Below are 16,101 nucleotides of genomic sequence, written 5' to 3'. Positions count from 1 at the left end.
GGCTGTATGTTAAAAGCCGACATTAATAGATAAATCTGCGTTTATTATCTTGGGAGTGTGACCAACCACAGCGATACAGCTGGAGTAGGTGTAGATTCTGGAAGCTCTAGAAAGCTTTTGTGCTGGTTATTGTGTGTAGCTGCTCTATAGGAGTCCACGATTCAATACAAAGGGCCGAAACATTTGCATAATAGGTCCCCTTTAAAAAGATCTAACTTTTCAGCATATCTACATGTGTTGCTTTACAAAATATCAAAAAGTAATATCAAAAGTAAAAATGTTTTTTTTAATGTTATTTATCTTAAACTCGGTTAGCGCGCAGGCCTCACAGCTAGGAGACCTGAGTTCACTTCCACCCTCGGCCATCTCTGTGTGAGTTTGCACGTTCTCCCCGTGCATGCATGGGTTTTCTCCGGGTACTCCGGTTTCCCAAAACATGGCGACTAAATTATCCATAGGTATGAATGTGAGTGTGAATGGTTGTTTGTCTATATGTGCCCTGTGTTCTGCTGGCCACCGGTCCAGGGTGTACCCCGCCTCTTGCCCGAAGACAGCTGGGATAGGCTCCAGCACCCCCGCGACCCTCGTAAGGATAAGTGGTAGAAAATGAATGAATGAATCTTAAACTCTTAGCCCTTTTTCTTCCTTTGGATGTGATAAACAAAGAAAAAAAACAGTTCATTGATTTGGCATGTCTTGGAGATCTTGCCTTTTAAATACTCTTTTTTGGCAGTCATGTATCCCTCAGCATTTGCATTCCATCTGATTTTCAAAATCCAGCCACATGAGGCACTGGCATTAGCTGGAGCGCTACCTGCCAATCACGCTGCTCACTGCTTCTATTTTGATCATGAATATTTAATAATGTAAAGTGAGTGGCGTCCAACATCGTTGGTTACTTTGTCATCAAACCTTAGTATCGCTTGCACTGTCTTCGTTGTATGGTGTTTGTGAATAATGTTTGCTTATTTGCACCACTCTCTTCTATTCCCACCATGCTCTCCATAAATGCACAATGCAGGTTAACCGTCAGGACATGTCACCTCCGAACCCGAGTCTCCGATACACACAGATAGACGTCTTTGAATGGACTGACAAGCGTTCTCTCGCATTATACGAAGACACGTGCGGGCTAAGGACAGCCTTAGTGTTGATGTCATGTAACAGACGGCAGATCCCATTTTGGGGCCGGATGAAAACAGCCCCCCCGACGTGCCTCGAGGGAGAAAGGATGTGAAATTAAACACCACGGGGTGACAGTCTTGACGCTGTATCTCTGCATGAGTTTTGAAGGGTTACACACCATGCATTATATGCATGATTTATCATCATCATGCCCTTCCATCATGGATGGATTTCTATTATTTGGACCACAAAACACCCCATAGTACTCTCTCTCCTGTTCACTGTTCTTATAGCATATCTGAATTATATACAGCATACAGATATATATATATATCACAAAAGGGTGCTTCACTCGCTGAAGGCATCCTGATGCTACACCAGGGGCATCCAGAGTGCAGCCCGCGGCTGTTTTATTGGCCCGCAGCAATAATTTCCCAACCAAAAAATCGGGAAATATTGAAACATCAGCAGTCATTTTACAAAACTAGTGTCAAGTCAAAATGTTAACCACAGTTCTACTGATGTCAATACGATCGGATTTCCTTATATGGGCTGCAGACCTACCTACCTAAATGCGGACCTACGTATCTGGAAGTCCTCGGGAGCGCTTGGGAGTGTGACCAATCACAGCAGAGTGAGCGCGCCTGGAGGCGGGCCATGGGTGGAATGAATTAAATACAGCTTTTGGGTGGGAAGCAGGAAATTCATGGAAGTGGCAACACTTCCATGAAGAGGTTCAGAAGCTGGAAGATCTAGAAAGCATTCTGTGTGGGTTATTGTGTGTAGCTGCTCTATAGGACTCCACAACGCAAGACCAAATACCAGGGCCAAAAATGAGCGTAATAGTAGTGGTGGGCAAAAACGTTCATTTCAGTGAATCGGATCATTCTGGTTCATTCAGTAAAATGATCCGTTCATTTTGTTTATTTCGGTCAATTGATCGTTAGACTGTGAGCTCCCCCAGTCAGTCCGTTCACTCATGTTCACGTTCGTTCCGACTCAACAACGCAACAATACGTGATGACTAGTTGTGTGTCGGTCATGAACGAACGGGTCAAAATAACTAGTTCTTTTTTGTGAACGGAATGAACGTGGTCACCGACAGTGTCGGTCAATCTCTAGGTCTCGGTCTTTCAGTCAGCTTGCCCCACCCACCCACAGAGCGAGGCGCGACGATAGGATAAGACAGGCAAGCATGCAGATAGCCCTGCCCTGCAATAGGAACGGTGAACTGACTCCAGCCAATCAAAAAAAAAGCATTTGCAACTAAACGGACTGAACAGGTATTTTCGGGGTGGTGACCTTGTTCATTTAATTCTCAAAAAAGAACTAGTTCTTTTGACCCGTTCGTTCATGACACACCACGACATAATACGTCCTTTTTAGTGAGAAAACATCAAGGAAAAGAGTGTAATATTGATTTATATGTGTCGGAGAAACAAGATAAAATATTATTTTGGTGGTTTTGTAGTTTTCTTGTTGTTTCGCTACGATCTTATGTCAAGATATGAAAGGATGTGAAATATGAGACAATTTATCCAAGTTCAATTGTGCCACTCGAGAATCTTCTAGTGTATTACAGCAAAGGTTAGGGTCATTTGTGGGACATGAGATGTGTGCTTAACAGCAGCAGCAGCACGGAATGCATGAAGAGCCCCCCTAGTGGGCGGCCGCAACCTCTTCCTTATCCCGGCTTCCTTACATAACGCCTCGCCCGCGCCGTCGTACACAAGCGTGGCTCACAGCAACAGCAGGACTCCTTCCCACGTTTGCACTTTTACTTCCGTGGGTCGCGTGTTTGACCTTCACTCCAAGTTGACGCCAGCAGGCGGGCAAGAACCCCCCCTCCCACCCCCCGTGGTGGCTGATACAGCATCCAGGTGATCCCACCCACCTCCAAAACACTGAGTAATAGATTTCTCAAGAGGTTAGAGCGCAAAATATGTGTGCTAACCCACGAGAAATAGTAGCAGTCACACTGCCTTGTTGTTCTCCGAGCATTCCGAAACATATTTCCTATTTATTTTGTAATTACTTGGAGTAATTTTACGGATTGTGTGTGTCCGGTGTACTGTAGTGCCAGGTTTACACAGCAACCATCTTAATGAGATTGACTGCCAATGTGACGCTTGCTTTCAGTGTGCATATTAATTCCACACAAGGTCACGTCGGAGCGCTGTGCCTCCCTGACACCGGCTAATTAGCGTAGCGCCATCCTTTTTATTGAATCCGACACTTTGAAAGGTTTTCTGTCAGACCATCCTTCATTTTTAATAGTATTGATTCTTTTTTTTTTTTGTTCCCTTTCCCTATGCCGATCATATTATTACTAAAAGATGCCGCCAGTGATTTTTTTTTTTTTTCCCCCACCTCACCGTTTACTTTGAGCCCTGTCCAAAGTGTCTCCGAGCTGGCAGAAGTGTAACCACACATCTTTCTACTCTGCAATTATCAAAAGAGGAATCAAGAAGAGAGAGTGAGAGTAATTGATCTGCGGCTTTTGCGTGATGGTAAACAAAGCCTGCCTGTCCCGTGTGTGCTCAGCAATTACAAAGTGCAAGGAGTTGCCGCTTTTGCATGTACTGCAAACACTAAAAAAAACATTTTAATGCAAATTTCTGTACTTTTTAAGTGGTGGGTTTCTGCTACTGTTGACACAGCATCAGGAACAACTGGGGCGTCGGTATCTTGCCCAAGGATACAACCAAGAATACAACCTTCAGGTGGTGAAGTCTACCATAGGTATGAATGTGAGTGTGAATGGTTGTTTGTCAATATGTGCCATGTGATTAGCTGGCCAGTGGTAGAAAATGAGGATAAGCGGTAGAAAATTAATAAATGAATGAATGAATGAATATGACCTCATTGACGTCTGCAATAAAGCAAAAAAATGACCGATGACAAAAACAAACATGAATTTAAAAACAGCATTGCAAATCCTACAGCTTCCATGCTTAAACCAATAATTTGGAAATATCCGGGGGCCGAGATTAAGAAGCATACTTATTTTGCTTTAAAATGATAATTCATTTGAATAATAAAAAGCTAAGCTCCGCCTCGGATAATAGTCTCCAGAGCAAAGCTAAATATTGTATCCATTTCTCCCTCACGTCATTCAGCTATTCAATTTATTTGATATTGTGTTGTTTCTGTCACCTCTCTCATGTCACCGTGTTGTCTTCCCCCCCGCCAACATTAGATTCCCGCTCTGATATGCAGCGTCCCCGGGCGCCCACGGATGCAGAGATGGATGTATGAATAGCATTTAGGGAAATAAATTGATCTTTGATGGGTGTCCTTCAGGGGGAGATTAGGTGACATTGGTTACTGGCAACACAGTCGGGCCTATTTCTTTTTCCCATGCCCCCACCCAAACCCTCCCCTGCAATTTTATATGGGAATCAGTGCAAAATGTGTTCTTGGTTATTTTGTTACATTTGGGAAGCAAGAGAGATAATGTCAAATTGTGGGGAATAATTCATTCATTCATTTTCTGCCGCTTTTTCCTCACGAGGGTCGCGGGGGGTGCTGAAGCCTATCCCAGCTGTCTTCGGGCGAGAGGCGGGGTACACCCTGGACTGGTTGCCAGCCAATCACAGGGCACATATAGACAAACAACCATTCACACTCACATTCATACCTATGGACAATTTGGAGTGGCCAATTAACCTAGCATGTTTTTGGAATGTGGGAGGAAATCGGAGTACCCGGAGAAAACCCACGCATGCACGGGGAGAACATGCAAACTCCACACAGACATGGCCGAGGGTGGAATTGAACTCTGGTCTCCTAGCTGTGAGGTCTGCGCGCTAACCACTAGACTGCCGTGCCACCGGGAATAATTCAATGCCATGCAAATTATTTTAGTTATCACTGGACCTTGCATAGAAGCAGATCCTTTAACATGTGCAAGGATACCATCATTTTCTTCAATGACGGTCGCAGTGTTTAATTCATGGAAGTGTGTACCCTAACCAGAAGTCAGCGTTGCACCCAAATTTGGTATTTTCGCCAGCGTCTGCCAGGTAAAGCGCCCCCCAGGGTGGATGGCACAGTCTACTCGTGAGCATATGTTGTTTTGGAGCTGAAAAAGAATCCTTCTTTCCTCTGAGTCTTGCGACTTTTGACACCTTCAGTCCTCAGGGATGGCCGCCAGCTAATGTATGCCCATTTGACTTTTTGTTCCTACGCCAAGGACAGGATGCCACCTGCCGAGAGATCTCATTTTATGTGCATCATTACGGACTTCCGGACGGGGGGGGGGATATTTCCATGCACATCCATCACTGTCATCCATCACCAAGAGAGAATTTAAAAATACGTCTTGTCTGGACTTGATTTGTGACCTGTTGCATGTTACTTGTCCTCTCCACTTCATCACCAGCAGTGATTATATTACTGAGGTGTGCCGAATGGGTGAACCATTTACACGCTCTCAATGGCTTACCTTTTCCTCAACAGTCAACAAGATCATTTGAAATTCAATTATGCTAACCACGGCCGAGGTCGCTACTTTGCCTCCCTTGTACATCATTTATTTGTAGCTGTGAGCCTCTGAGGATAATTGTTCTTAAAAGCGTGTCATTTAGAGTCCTTTACAAAAAGTCATGTGTGCACTTAGGTTGCATCCTGGCGCACTTAACAATGTCGGCATGGTCACAAGCTGGGTGACTAAGAGGTGACAAGTGGTGGAAATGTACTTTAGATCTTTCTGTGAGCATGCCTTCTTTTTTTTGTGCTGCGTGCTTTTACTTTTCTGCGTCATGAATGGGGAAATTACAAAGCCCCCAGGGGGACGGGATGAAAAAAAAAACTTTTGGATGATTTTTTTGCAAGTTTTTAAAGTTTTTCTTTACTTCCGGTATTTCTGGGTCGCACTGTTTTTTTTTTTTGTTTTGTTTTTTTTTTACAATGAAACCAATGGGAGATTGTCTTCCAATATAAAGACATAAATTTTTATTCATTTATTGTGAATGTGGCTTTTATGCAAATGAGAGACAATTTAAAGAGGATTTACGACGCTGAAATTAGCTTCCGATTCATCAGCCTCTGCTTCCATTTAACATGGAATCAACTTCTCAAATGTGGACTTGATTATCGTACAGAGGCTAGATATTCATTATAACACAGTTTCACATTTGTGAAGCCTTTATTCTATTTGGGGAAAATGCAATAAAGCCACACTTGTATGGTTTTTCAGCCTCTAGATTTTGAAAACACAGACAGATGTGCCATTATTGCATTTCCACAGTCAAATAAATGATTCACAAATACAATAGTGGGTGTCAGGCAAAGGTCCTTTTCTCAATAAGACACGCCACAAAATAGAGACAATCAAGACATGTGTCTGTGAACCATAAAGGCTAAAATGTGGTATATTTTAAGCCTAATTTGCTGTTTTCAGCAGCTAGTGTTTGTTTAAAGGCCCACTCATATGCAAAATAGACTTTTTAATGATCATCCAACACAGTGGTTCTCCACTGGTTTGGCTGCATGACCCACTATAACCACTTAATGACAAGCGGTGGCCCAATTTGTGGAAATATTTCAACTCAAACCTCTCATATATCTTACATTTAATAAATAGACAATGCAGTTTGAGCTGACGACCAGTCCAGGGTGTACTCTGCCTCTCGCCTGAAGTCAGCTGGGATAGGCTCCAGTAATCTTTATGAGGATAAGTGGCATAGAAAATGGATGGATGGACAGTGCAGTTTAAATTTGAAGTAGTACGTAGTATACAAACAAAATGCATATAAACAAATGTGCAATCTTGATGATAATTAATTCATTCATTTTGCGGGGGTGCTGGAGCCTATCCCAGCTGTCTTCAGGCGAGAGGCGGGGTACACCCTGGACTGGTCGCCAGCCAATCACAGGGCACATAAAGACAAACAACCATTCACACTCACATTCATACCTATGGACAATTTGGAGTCGCCAATTAACCTAGCATGTTTTTGGAATGTGGGAGGAAACCGGAGTACCCAGAGAAAACCCACGCATGCACGGAGAGAACATGCAAACTCCACACAGAGATGGCCGAGGGTGGAATTGAACCCTGGTCTCCTAGCTGTGAGGTCTGCGCGCTAACCACTAGACCGCCGTGCAGCCCATCTTGATGATAATCTACATTGAAAATCCCATATATGCGCTAGCAATTAGCATCAGCGACTTTACATGCCGATTTCCATAAATATGACATTTAAATAGATCACTAAGATGCTATAAGAGGCACAAAATATGTGGTTTCAAACATCACTACAGTGTTGTCCCCACATATTAATAGACGACACCCCTGCTGCATGAAAAAAAATCCACTTCAGAGAGCTAGATTAGCCCTGTGACCCACTGAAAACGGAAGTGGGTCGCCCCCACCACTAGTTGTGATTCACTGTTCCAACGGTCCACGTGTTCCGAACCTGCAGACATCTTGACAAGGATCTGCTATTCTGTATTTTTAAATTGTTAGTCGTAGGTCAAATGGAAATTCCATTTGCTACAATATTGAGCAATATTGTGTTTCTTGATTGATGATTTAATCATTGATATTGGATCATAGTTTTATTGATATGGACTGGAATTGCTTCCTGTAAAATGATTGCAGGGGAAGTTATTACTGATGTGCTGTTTGCAAAATATGCACACAATTTCAGCTGCACTGATAATATTGATGAAGGACAAGAACTTTAGGAACATCAATTGCCGTTGGAAGCGCTTGAACACCTTGCGTTTTGTTTCCAACACACACCAGCTGCAAAGCAAGAAGCAAGGCTATACTTACGAGACCAAATCATGTGAATAAAAACTTAAGTTAATTATGTAACAATATTTATAAATCATGTGGTGTCCAATCATCATGATTGTTATTACTGACATAGCTGTATATTTAGGTGAGAGCGAGGTTTTATTTGCCACTATTTATTAGACAGTCATCTTTGTATATGTTTTTATGGTGTATGTATTGATATCTAAAAATCATGTGGTGTTCAATCATCATGATTGTTATTACTGACATAGCTGTATGTTTTGGTGAGAGCAAGTTTTTTTGCCACTATTTATTACACAGTTATCTTTGCATATGTGTTTTATGGCATATGAATTGATATCTAAAAATCATGTGGTGTCCAATCATCATGATTGTTATTACTGAGATAGCTGTATATTTAGGTGAGAGCGAGGTTTTATTTGTCACTATTTATTACACAGTTATCTTTGTATATGTTTATTTATGGTGTATGTATTGATATCTAAAAATCATGTGGTGTCCAATCATCATGATTGTTATTACTGAGATAGCTGTATATTTAGGTGAGAGCGAGGTTTTATTTGCCACTATTTATTAGACAGTTATCTTTGTATATGTTTTTTATGGTGTATGTATTGATATCTAAAAAATCCTGTGGTGTCCAATCATCATGATTGTTATTACTGACATAGCTGTATATTTAGGTGAGAGCAAGGTTTTATTTGGCACTATTTATTAGAGTAATCTTTGTATATGTTTTTATGGTGTATGTATTGGTATCTAAAAATCATGTGGTGTCCAATCATCATGATTGTTATTACTGACATAGCTGTGAGAGCAAGGTTTTATTTGGCACTATTTATTTGAGTTATCTTTGTATATGTTTTTATGGTGTATGAATTGATATCTAAAAAATATATGGTGTCCAATCATCATGATTGTTATTACTGACATAGCTGTATATTTTGGTAAAAGTGTGGTCTTATTTTCCACTTTTTATGAGACAGTTATCTTTGTATATGTTTATTTATGTTGTATGTACTGATATCTAAAAATAATGTGGTGTCCAATCATCACTATCGTTATCACTGTTTTGTGAATGCAAGGTTTTATTTGCCACTATTCTTCATAAAATGATCTTTTCACATGCTTATGGTGAACAGGTTAGGAGAATGTGTAATATTTGTCTGGATTTATCTCAGACCTGCCCCAAGTTCGATGCGCCCACCCTGAATGTGTACCCACCATTTCATGGAGGACAACTTTGTGAAAAGCTCCCTTAGGTGATTTAGTAAGTGCCATATTTCCCCTCTTATGTAGCCGCAGCCAAAATATTAGCTTGCGGTTGCTGTGCAATGTCCGTTTCTATAGTAATGCTTCCAGTAATCATCACTTGGTATCTTTCCCATATTAGTTGTTATATGAATGTGCGCAGCTGCCACATTTCTCAGTTTGCCGTCAACCAGACGACATAACCCTTGGCTCGCATTGTTCGCTGTCATGCTGCTGCTTCCCACGTGGTGGTTAAAAAGTAAAAAGAAACGGAGATAAGAGTAAAGGTCAGCATACCAGCATGGTCCAATCTTGTGAACCGTGAAGAGAACATTGTTTCCCTTCAGGGAATACAGCTTTAACAACAACATTTATTATTTTTAATTCAGTTTTGCAAGAGTATGAGGAGTGTTTTTGCTCCAGTTGGCCGCTGTGACTGATCTTATTTTGGGATAGCGGGTCGTAGAGCTAAATTGGTTAATGCACTGTGGAGAGCAAATGTAAATGTCTTATTTGGTTTGATGAGGATGCCTTGGGCACTTTTGTACCTCGGCGCACTAACTTGATTATCAAGGGTTGTTAAAAAGAAGAAGTATAAAGCACAAGCACAGTGGAGGATATTCACAGTAGGATTTAACAGTATTGTGGCTGCAGCCAGGCAGCAAAGATGACTTCAATGCAGTCGCCAGGGCAACAAGCGGCTTCTGAGGCACTGTCCTTGGCCGTGCTGCATTCAACAGCATGGTTTCACAACAGGAGGACATGTTCTGCTCTTCATCGCGCTACGGTTAGGCTGAAGGCAACTGTGCAGCAGGCAAACTCCAACAAAATAACAGTGCAGATGATGTGGCACATTGAGTGTGAAGATCCTTTCTGTGTTCCCAAAACGTGAAGGAGAACTTGTACTTCAACAGGCCGCAGGAATAGGTTGAGGAAGGAATAAAATAAAAAAGGCAGGCTCACACAAGTGAAATATACCCCCCAGGAGAGTTTGTAAAAGCCTTTTCTTGGACTTGATTGATTTGATGTCCTTGAACAAGAGAAAATACAGAGGATGCCCAAAGGATGACAAGAAACACATTCATCAGTGACGTTTGTCCTTGTTAAGAAAACCGCTATGTCTTTGCTTCCGTCTGCTATTTAGACCAGAAACAGTAGAGGTCCACTTAATTTACTTCAATGGAGTCACAGACACGAGTTCCGAGAGGAATATTGCAGCAGAGAGTACAGCCATCCCTCGTTTATCACTGTTATTGGTTCCAGACCCGACCGTGATAAATGAATTTCAGCGATATAGGATTCAATTTTAGTAAATAGAATGTTTTCAAAGTTAGAACATGTTTTTGACTTTCTAAATATGTTTTTAAAGCCTTGTTGACATAACATAACATGACTTTACACCTTCATTTTTTTACAACACATTGCGCAACTGTTAGCAACCTGACAAGCAAGTGAGCTAACCATTCATTTATTCATTTTCTCCCGCTTATCCTCACGAGGGTCGCAGCGGGTGCTGGAGCCTATCTCAGCTGTCTTCGAGTGAGACTGGTGGCCAGCCAATCACAGGGCACATATAGACAAACAACCATTCACACTCACATTCATACCTATGGACAATTTGGAGTCGCCAATTAACCTAGCATGTTTTTGGAATGTGGGAGGAAACCGGAGTACCCGGAGAAAACCCACGCATGCACGGGGAGAACATGCAAACTCCACATACAGATGGAATTGAACTCGGGTGTCCTAGCCACAGCTCATTGTTCTCATTCATTCATTCATTTTCTACCGCTTATGTATCCTCACGAGGGTCACGGGGGTGCTGGAGCCTATCCCAGCTGTCTTCAGGCGAGAGGCGGGGTACACCCTGGACTGGTGGCCAGCCAATCACAGGGCACCTATAGACAAACAACCATTCACACTCACATTCATACCTATGGACAATTTGGAGTCGCCATGTTTTTGGAATGTGGGAGGAAACCGGAGTACCGGAGTGGCTGAGGGTGGGATTGAACTTACTAGGTCAAGTATCCAATATTTCCAACATAAAAAAATAAAAGTAAAAATGTATAATTGTCCAGTTACCGGTTGTGTCGGTACTACGCTGTCTTTCACTTGTAGAGTGGCCGACGGTGGAATTGAACTCAGGTCTCCAAGCTATGAGGCCTGCGCGCAAACCACTCGTCCGCCGTGCAGTCAAATGTATTCCTTCTGAACTTCAGAAGCCAGAAACTTCCACACAGAATGGGTGGATAATTTTTTTCACTCTATCATGTCGGACATACCATGGCTGATTTCATGAGTACACATAGAACACTACATATAGAATACTATGTATCACAGTCAAAACTTCATGATGTTTTGACTAATAATAGACTATAGCAGTGATTTTCAACAACTGTGCCGCGGCACACAAGTGTGCCATGAGAAATCGTCAGGTGTGCCGTGAGGAATTATTCAATATCACTTTTTTAATTAACACGTATTAATAATTTTCTGCAAATATTATGTCATTGTCGCGTGTCATTGGTGTAAAGACTGGCAGAGCAATGTAATATTCGTCCGTGTGGCAACACGTAGCTGATTGCCTCATTCCTCTAATAGACTTAGTGATGCACGTGAGAGGTAGTGGTGACATTTGGTAACATTGTTGGTTTAATTAGTATGCGGATCAAAAGGATCTGCTGTGGCGAGTCCGTAATCAGGAAAAAGCTGAAAGAAGCAAATAATGTTGGTTATTGGTGTGCCGCAAAATTTTTCCGACATAAAAAACGTGCTGTGGCTCAAAAAAGGTTGAAAAACACTGGACTATAGTATACCACAAGACATCGATCATAATTCCCAAAGCAATGTTTTTTCTTCTAGTCAGTATTCCCTCTCCCACACTGTCAGTGCCTCCTTTTGGGGGGGGGGGTTTATGCCTCCTTCCTGCTTTTTCCTCATATTCTTTGTGCAGCTGTGACAACAGACAGACTTATCTTTTATTTTGCATGAGCTTCTTTGGAGTTCAATATCTTGTCGGTCCCTTGAAGAGGGAAGCTCTCCCATTAGTGAAGCTAGGGGGTGATGCCTGCTGTTGCTTGGCATAAATGCACGTATTATAGTCATGCATTAAATGTAAACAGTAGAAGGTGTAAATAAGTCGTTCTTTAACCGCCGAGCCTCTTCTTGTTGCCGGGTGCATGTGATATATGGTACAATATCAAATAACCCATAGGGTTAGACTGTTTACAGTGTGTGGTGAGTTTGTGATGTTGTGATTTGTCGTTTTGTCAAGTATCGCACCGCTAGTAAAGACGCTTCTTCCCCTTTTTTGCCACCATCCACCAAAGCAATATTCACAGTGACGCAAAGGTGTCAGTGATTCTTGTCCGAAGTGCTGCATCTCCCATGGGCTTCTCTTGCTTCACTCCTGTGATGAGACATCGGTTTGAATGATTGTGACCCCCTCGGCCCCTCCTCCTTCTCCTTGAGAGAGGAGTCAAAGTGGAGAAATTGTCCTTGAAACGAGTAACAATGGCTCCGAGTGCAATGTGACACATCTCTCCGGGGTCTAACAATATTAATCTATCTGTCAATCACCACAAGCAGCACGATTCACTCCGGCACCCTCCCAGCCTGGAGTGTTTATTAATTAGGATACTATCATACTAAGGCAAGGATTTGGAGCATAAAAACACGCTAGCTGTGCAGGCTTTATCATCCTGGATGCAACATGTTGGATTCTTTGAAGATGTCATTCGAGTGCGGAGACGTGGGGCGTCATCATCTGATGATCTGGGGTGCTTTGGCATTCAGTGGAACACTGGTGCAGGGTTGTCAAACGGTGGGGCAAAGGACTTTCAATCACTCTTTTGGACCATCCACATGTTCTCCTGATTTAAATCCCATAGAGAACATTTGGAGATGGATGTCAAGGGATGTTAATAAAAATGGCCATCAGTTCCAGACAGTTGATGCCCTTCTTGAAGCCATCTTCACCACTTCCAATAGCCTCCTGGAAACACTCGCATCAAGCAAAAAGTGCTTTTTGTCATACTCCCCCTTCTTGCTTTTGCATATTGTAGCTCTACGTAAAACCTCATTAGGACCAAATATGCAAAGGGTCCATTCTAGCTATTTTTCAACTGGTCTAAAATTTTGATTGAGCAGGATGGCTACAATTTAGGGAGATGCTTGATATTGGCTTTCGTTCCGATATGCGATATATATATATGTCAATTATTTAAAAAATGCCATATTTATTTAAAATCTTAACCTTCTATCCTAAAAAGGACTGATCGCCAGCAAATTACATTTTTTGTACATTTATAATTTGTAATAATTAAATATAAATAAGAATGTAAATAATAAATACAATAGATATTGGTGGTAAACTATTGTAGACTGCAGTTATCCTTTGTTTATCACTGTTAATTGATATAGTCCCAATCGGGATAAATTAATTTTTCAAAAAAGTTGGAATTCCAATTTTTAAATGGAATATTATCATAGTTAGAAAACATTTTTTAGCGAGCTAACCAGTTAGACCCTCTAATTGACTTATTCTAAACTTTAAATAGAGTGGGGCAAAAGGACAAAGAGGCCATAGACGTACCACTTCCACACGGAATTGGAGAATAACTTTTTTTCACTCGATGATGTTGGCACAGCAGTTTCCAGGCTAGGTGTGAAAGGCGAGAGGCGGGGTACACCCTGTACTGGTGGCCAGCCAATCACAGGGCACATATAGACAAACAACCATTCACACTCACATTCATACCGATGGACAATTTGGAATGTGTTTTTGGAATGTGGGAGGAAACCGGAGTACCCGGAGAAAACCCACATATGCACGGGAAGAACATGCAAACTCCACACAGAGATGGCCAAGGGTGGAATTGAACTCTACGTAAAACCTCATTAAGATCCAAATGTGCAAAAGGTACATTGTAGCTATTTTTCAATTGGTCTAAATATTTAGATTGAGCAGGATGGCTACAATTCAGGGAGATGCTTAATATTGGCTTTCTTTCCAATATGCAATATATGCAATATGTCAGTTATTGAAAAAGTGCCATATTTTTTTTTTTATTTTAACCTTCTATTCCCAAAAGCCGCAAAATTTTCACCGCCATATGCTGACGAGTGTAAGCTTGTTTTCCCCATTAGGCAATGTAGCTCCCATGTTGATCCCAAAGGGAGGAAAATTATGATTTCAACACCAACCCAAATCCAGTTGAATATCAACTTTATTGCATGCATTTATGTTCTAAAGTTAAATAGTGTGTGTTGCTTCCAAAGTAAGCGTTGCTTCACAGTGGGATGGAGGAGCACCATCTGGTGTGTCTGCCATTTAAAAAATGTGCTAATTTAACTCTAATGTGACAAAAATGAGCCGCCCCTCCTCAAGGCTCTCAGCCTTAATTGGAAATAATGTAAAAATAGTCCCGCAGAGTGGACAGGGGCCCACTCTGTGAGGTCAAGCCTCGGCTTTTGACTTTTATTTCCAGCTAATGAATTGTTGGTTGGGGGAAAAATGTTGTCAGACGTGATGCGGGGATGTTCTACACCAGGGTCTCAAACACGCAGCCCGCGGGCAAAATGCGGCCCGCAGGACACTAGTTTGAGGCCCCCTATGAAAGTTTAATGTTAGTGCGGCCCGCACAAGTTTGATATGGATGCTGTATGGTATCATGTACCCAGAAAAAATTATTACATTTGATTAATGTTCATGTTAAAGGTTAAATAACTGTTAATAGTTATCCTCCCTATCCGTGTGGAAGTGGTAAGTTTTTGGCTATTTAAGTTTAAAGGAAATAACTTGAAGGCTACCGTTTAGGTTGCTAGCTCTCTAGTTTGCGAGTTAGCATGTGTCTCAAGACCCTGCAGTTGCGCAATATGTTGTAAATAAAAAGAGTATAAATGTGACTATAGTCGTGTTTTGTCATGTCTACAGGGCTCTAATAATGCTTTGTTCATTTTAATCTGAAAAAAATAATTTGTCTACCCACCAACTATATGTGGTTTCTTAAGTTTTATTATTATTATTATTATTATTATATTTATTTATTACTGATTGATTTATTTTCTTTTTTCTTGATTTATTTATTTATTTTTCATCTTATTTTGAAATTTTTCTTTATTCTCATATTATAACTTCTTCCCCTACCTAATACTAATTCTAAAAAACACTTTTTTTTGTTGAGTATAGTTTCTCATAGTTAACTTAAATTGTGTATTTTTCTTGATTTTTCTTGTTAAATTGCGACTTTTTTTCTCTTTAGAATATGACTTTTCTTTTAATATTTTGATTTTACTTTTTCAGTTTTTTTGTTGTAAATTGACTTGTTATTTTGTGTAGAAAAATATAAATTAAGATATTTGAGAACACTGGAATGTTTTATCATTGTCTTGTAGAAAATCGGAACCAAAGCAAAGTTTATTAATTTTTCTGTTTTTAAAAAATGAGTTTGAGACCCCTGTTCTACACCGTGTACTCTAATTTGATCAAAGCACATACTAGTAGAAGACATGTAAGGGTTGGGCTAAATGAGACATGGTGAATGTGTGTGCTATAAGTGGAAACACACACTCAGTGATGTCTTGTTTTGCTTTGTGGTGTCAGAGTCCTCCACAGTCAGCCTTTAAAACACACACTCCATCTGATCATCTCGTCGTTGATTGTCCTCTGCTGAAGAAGAACACGTCCTCAGACTGTGAAATCAAAAATGTTCCCACCAATCAACTATCACATTTCAAGTCACACGCCGAGGTTCGTTGTCATGGACACGGAAGCGCGACGAGTGACATCAATCAAATCTCCGGGCAGGGTAGACTCTCTGATCCCATCGCTGCGATGACACTTGACTCTCAATCTGTTTATCTCTCTCACAAAAATCATTTTCATCTCTGTCAACAATCAATCGGGACATAAATGATATTCTTAGATTATAATGAGTGTTTCAGATGTTAAT

General features: G+C 41.1%; 1 long non-coding RNA gene across 1 annotated transcript in view; it reads left to right on the top strand.

Moving 5' to 3' along the window:
- The window catches only part of LOC131132445 (uncharacterized), a 68,813-nt gene extending 52,914 nt beyond the window's left edge, over positions 1–15,899 (top strand). The window contains exon 3 of the long non-coding RNA XR_009130367.1: positions 15,753–15,899. This is a non-coding gene — a long non-coding RNA (uncharacterized LOC131132445). The remainder of the gene's footprint in view (positions 1–15,752) is intronic.
- The last annotated feature ends 202 nt before the right edge of the window (positions 15,900–16,101 follow it).

The sequence above is a fragment of the Doryrhamphus excisus genome, chromosome 7 (genome assembly GCF_030265055.1).
Source record: "Doryrhamphus excisus isolate RoL2022-K1 chromosome 7, RoL_Dexc_1.0, whole genome shotgun sequence".
In the NCBI taxonomy this organism is placed as follows: Eukaryota; Metazoa; Chordata; class Actinopteri; order Syngnathiformes; family Syngnathidae; genus Doryrhamphus; species Doryrhamphus excisus.
This window is presented reverse-complemented; position numbering and strand designations above follow the sequence as displayed.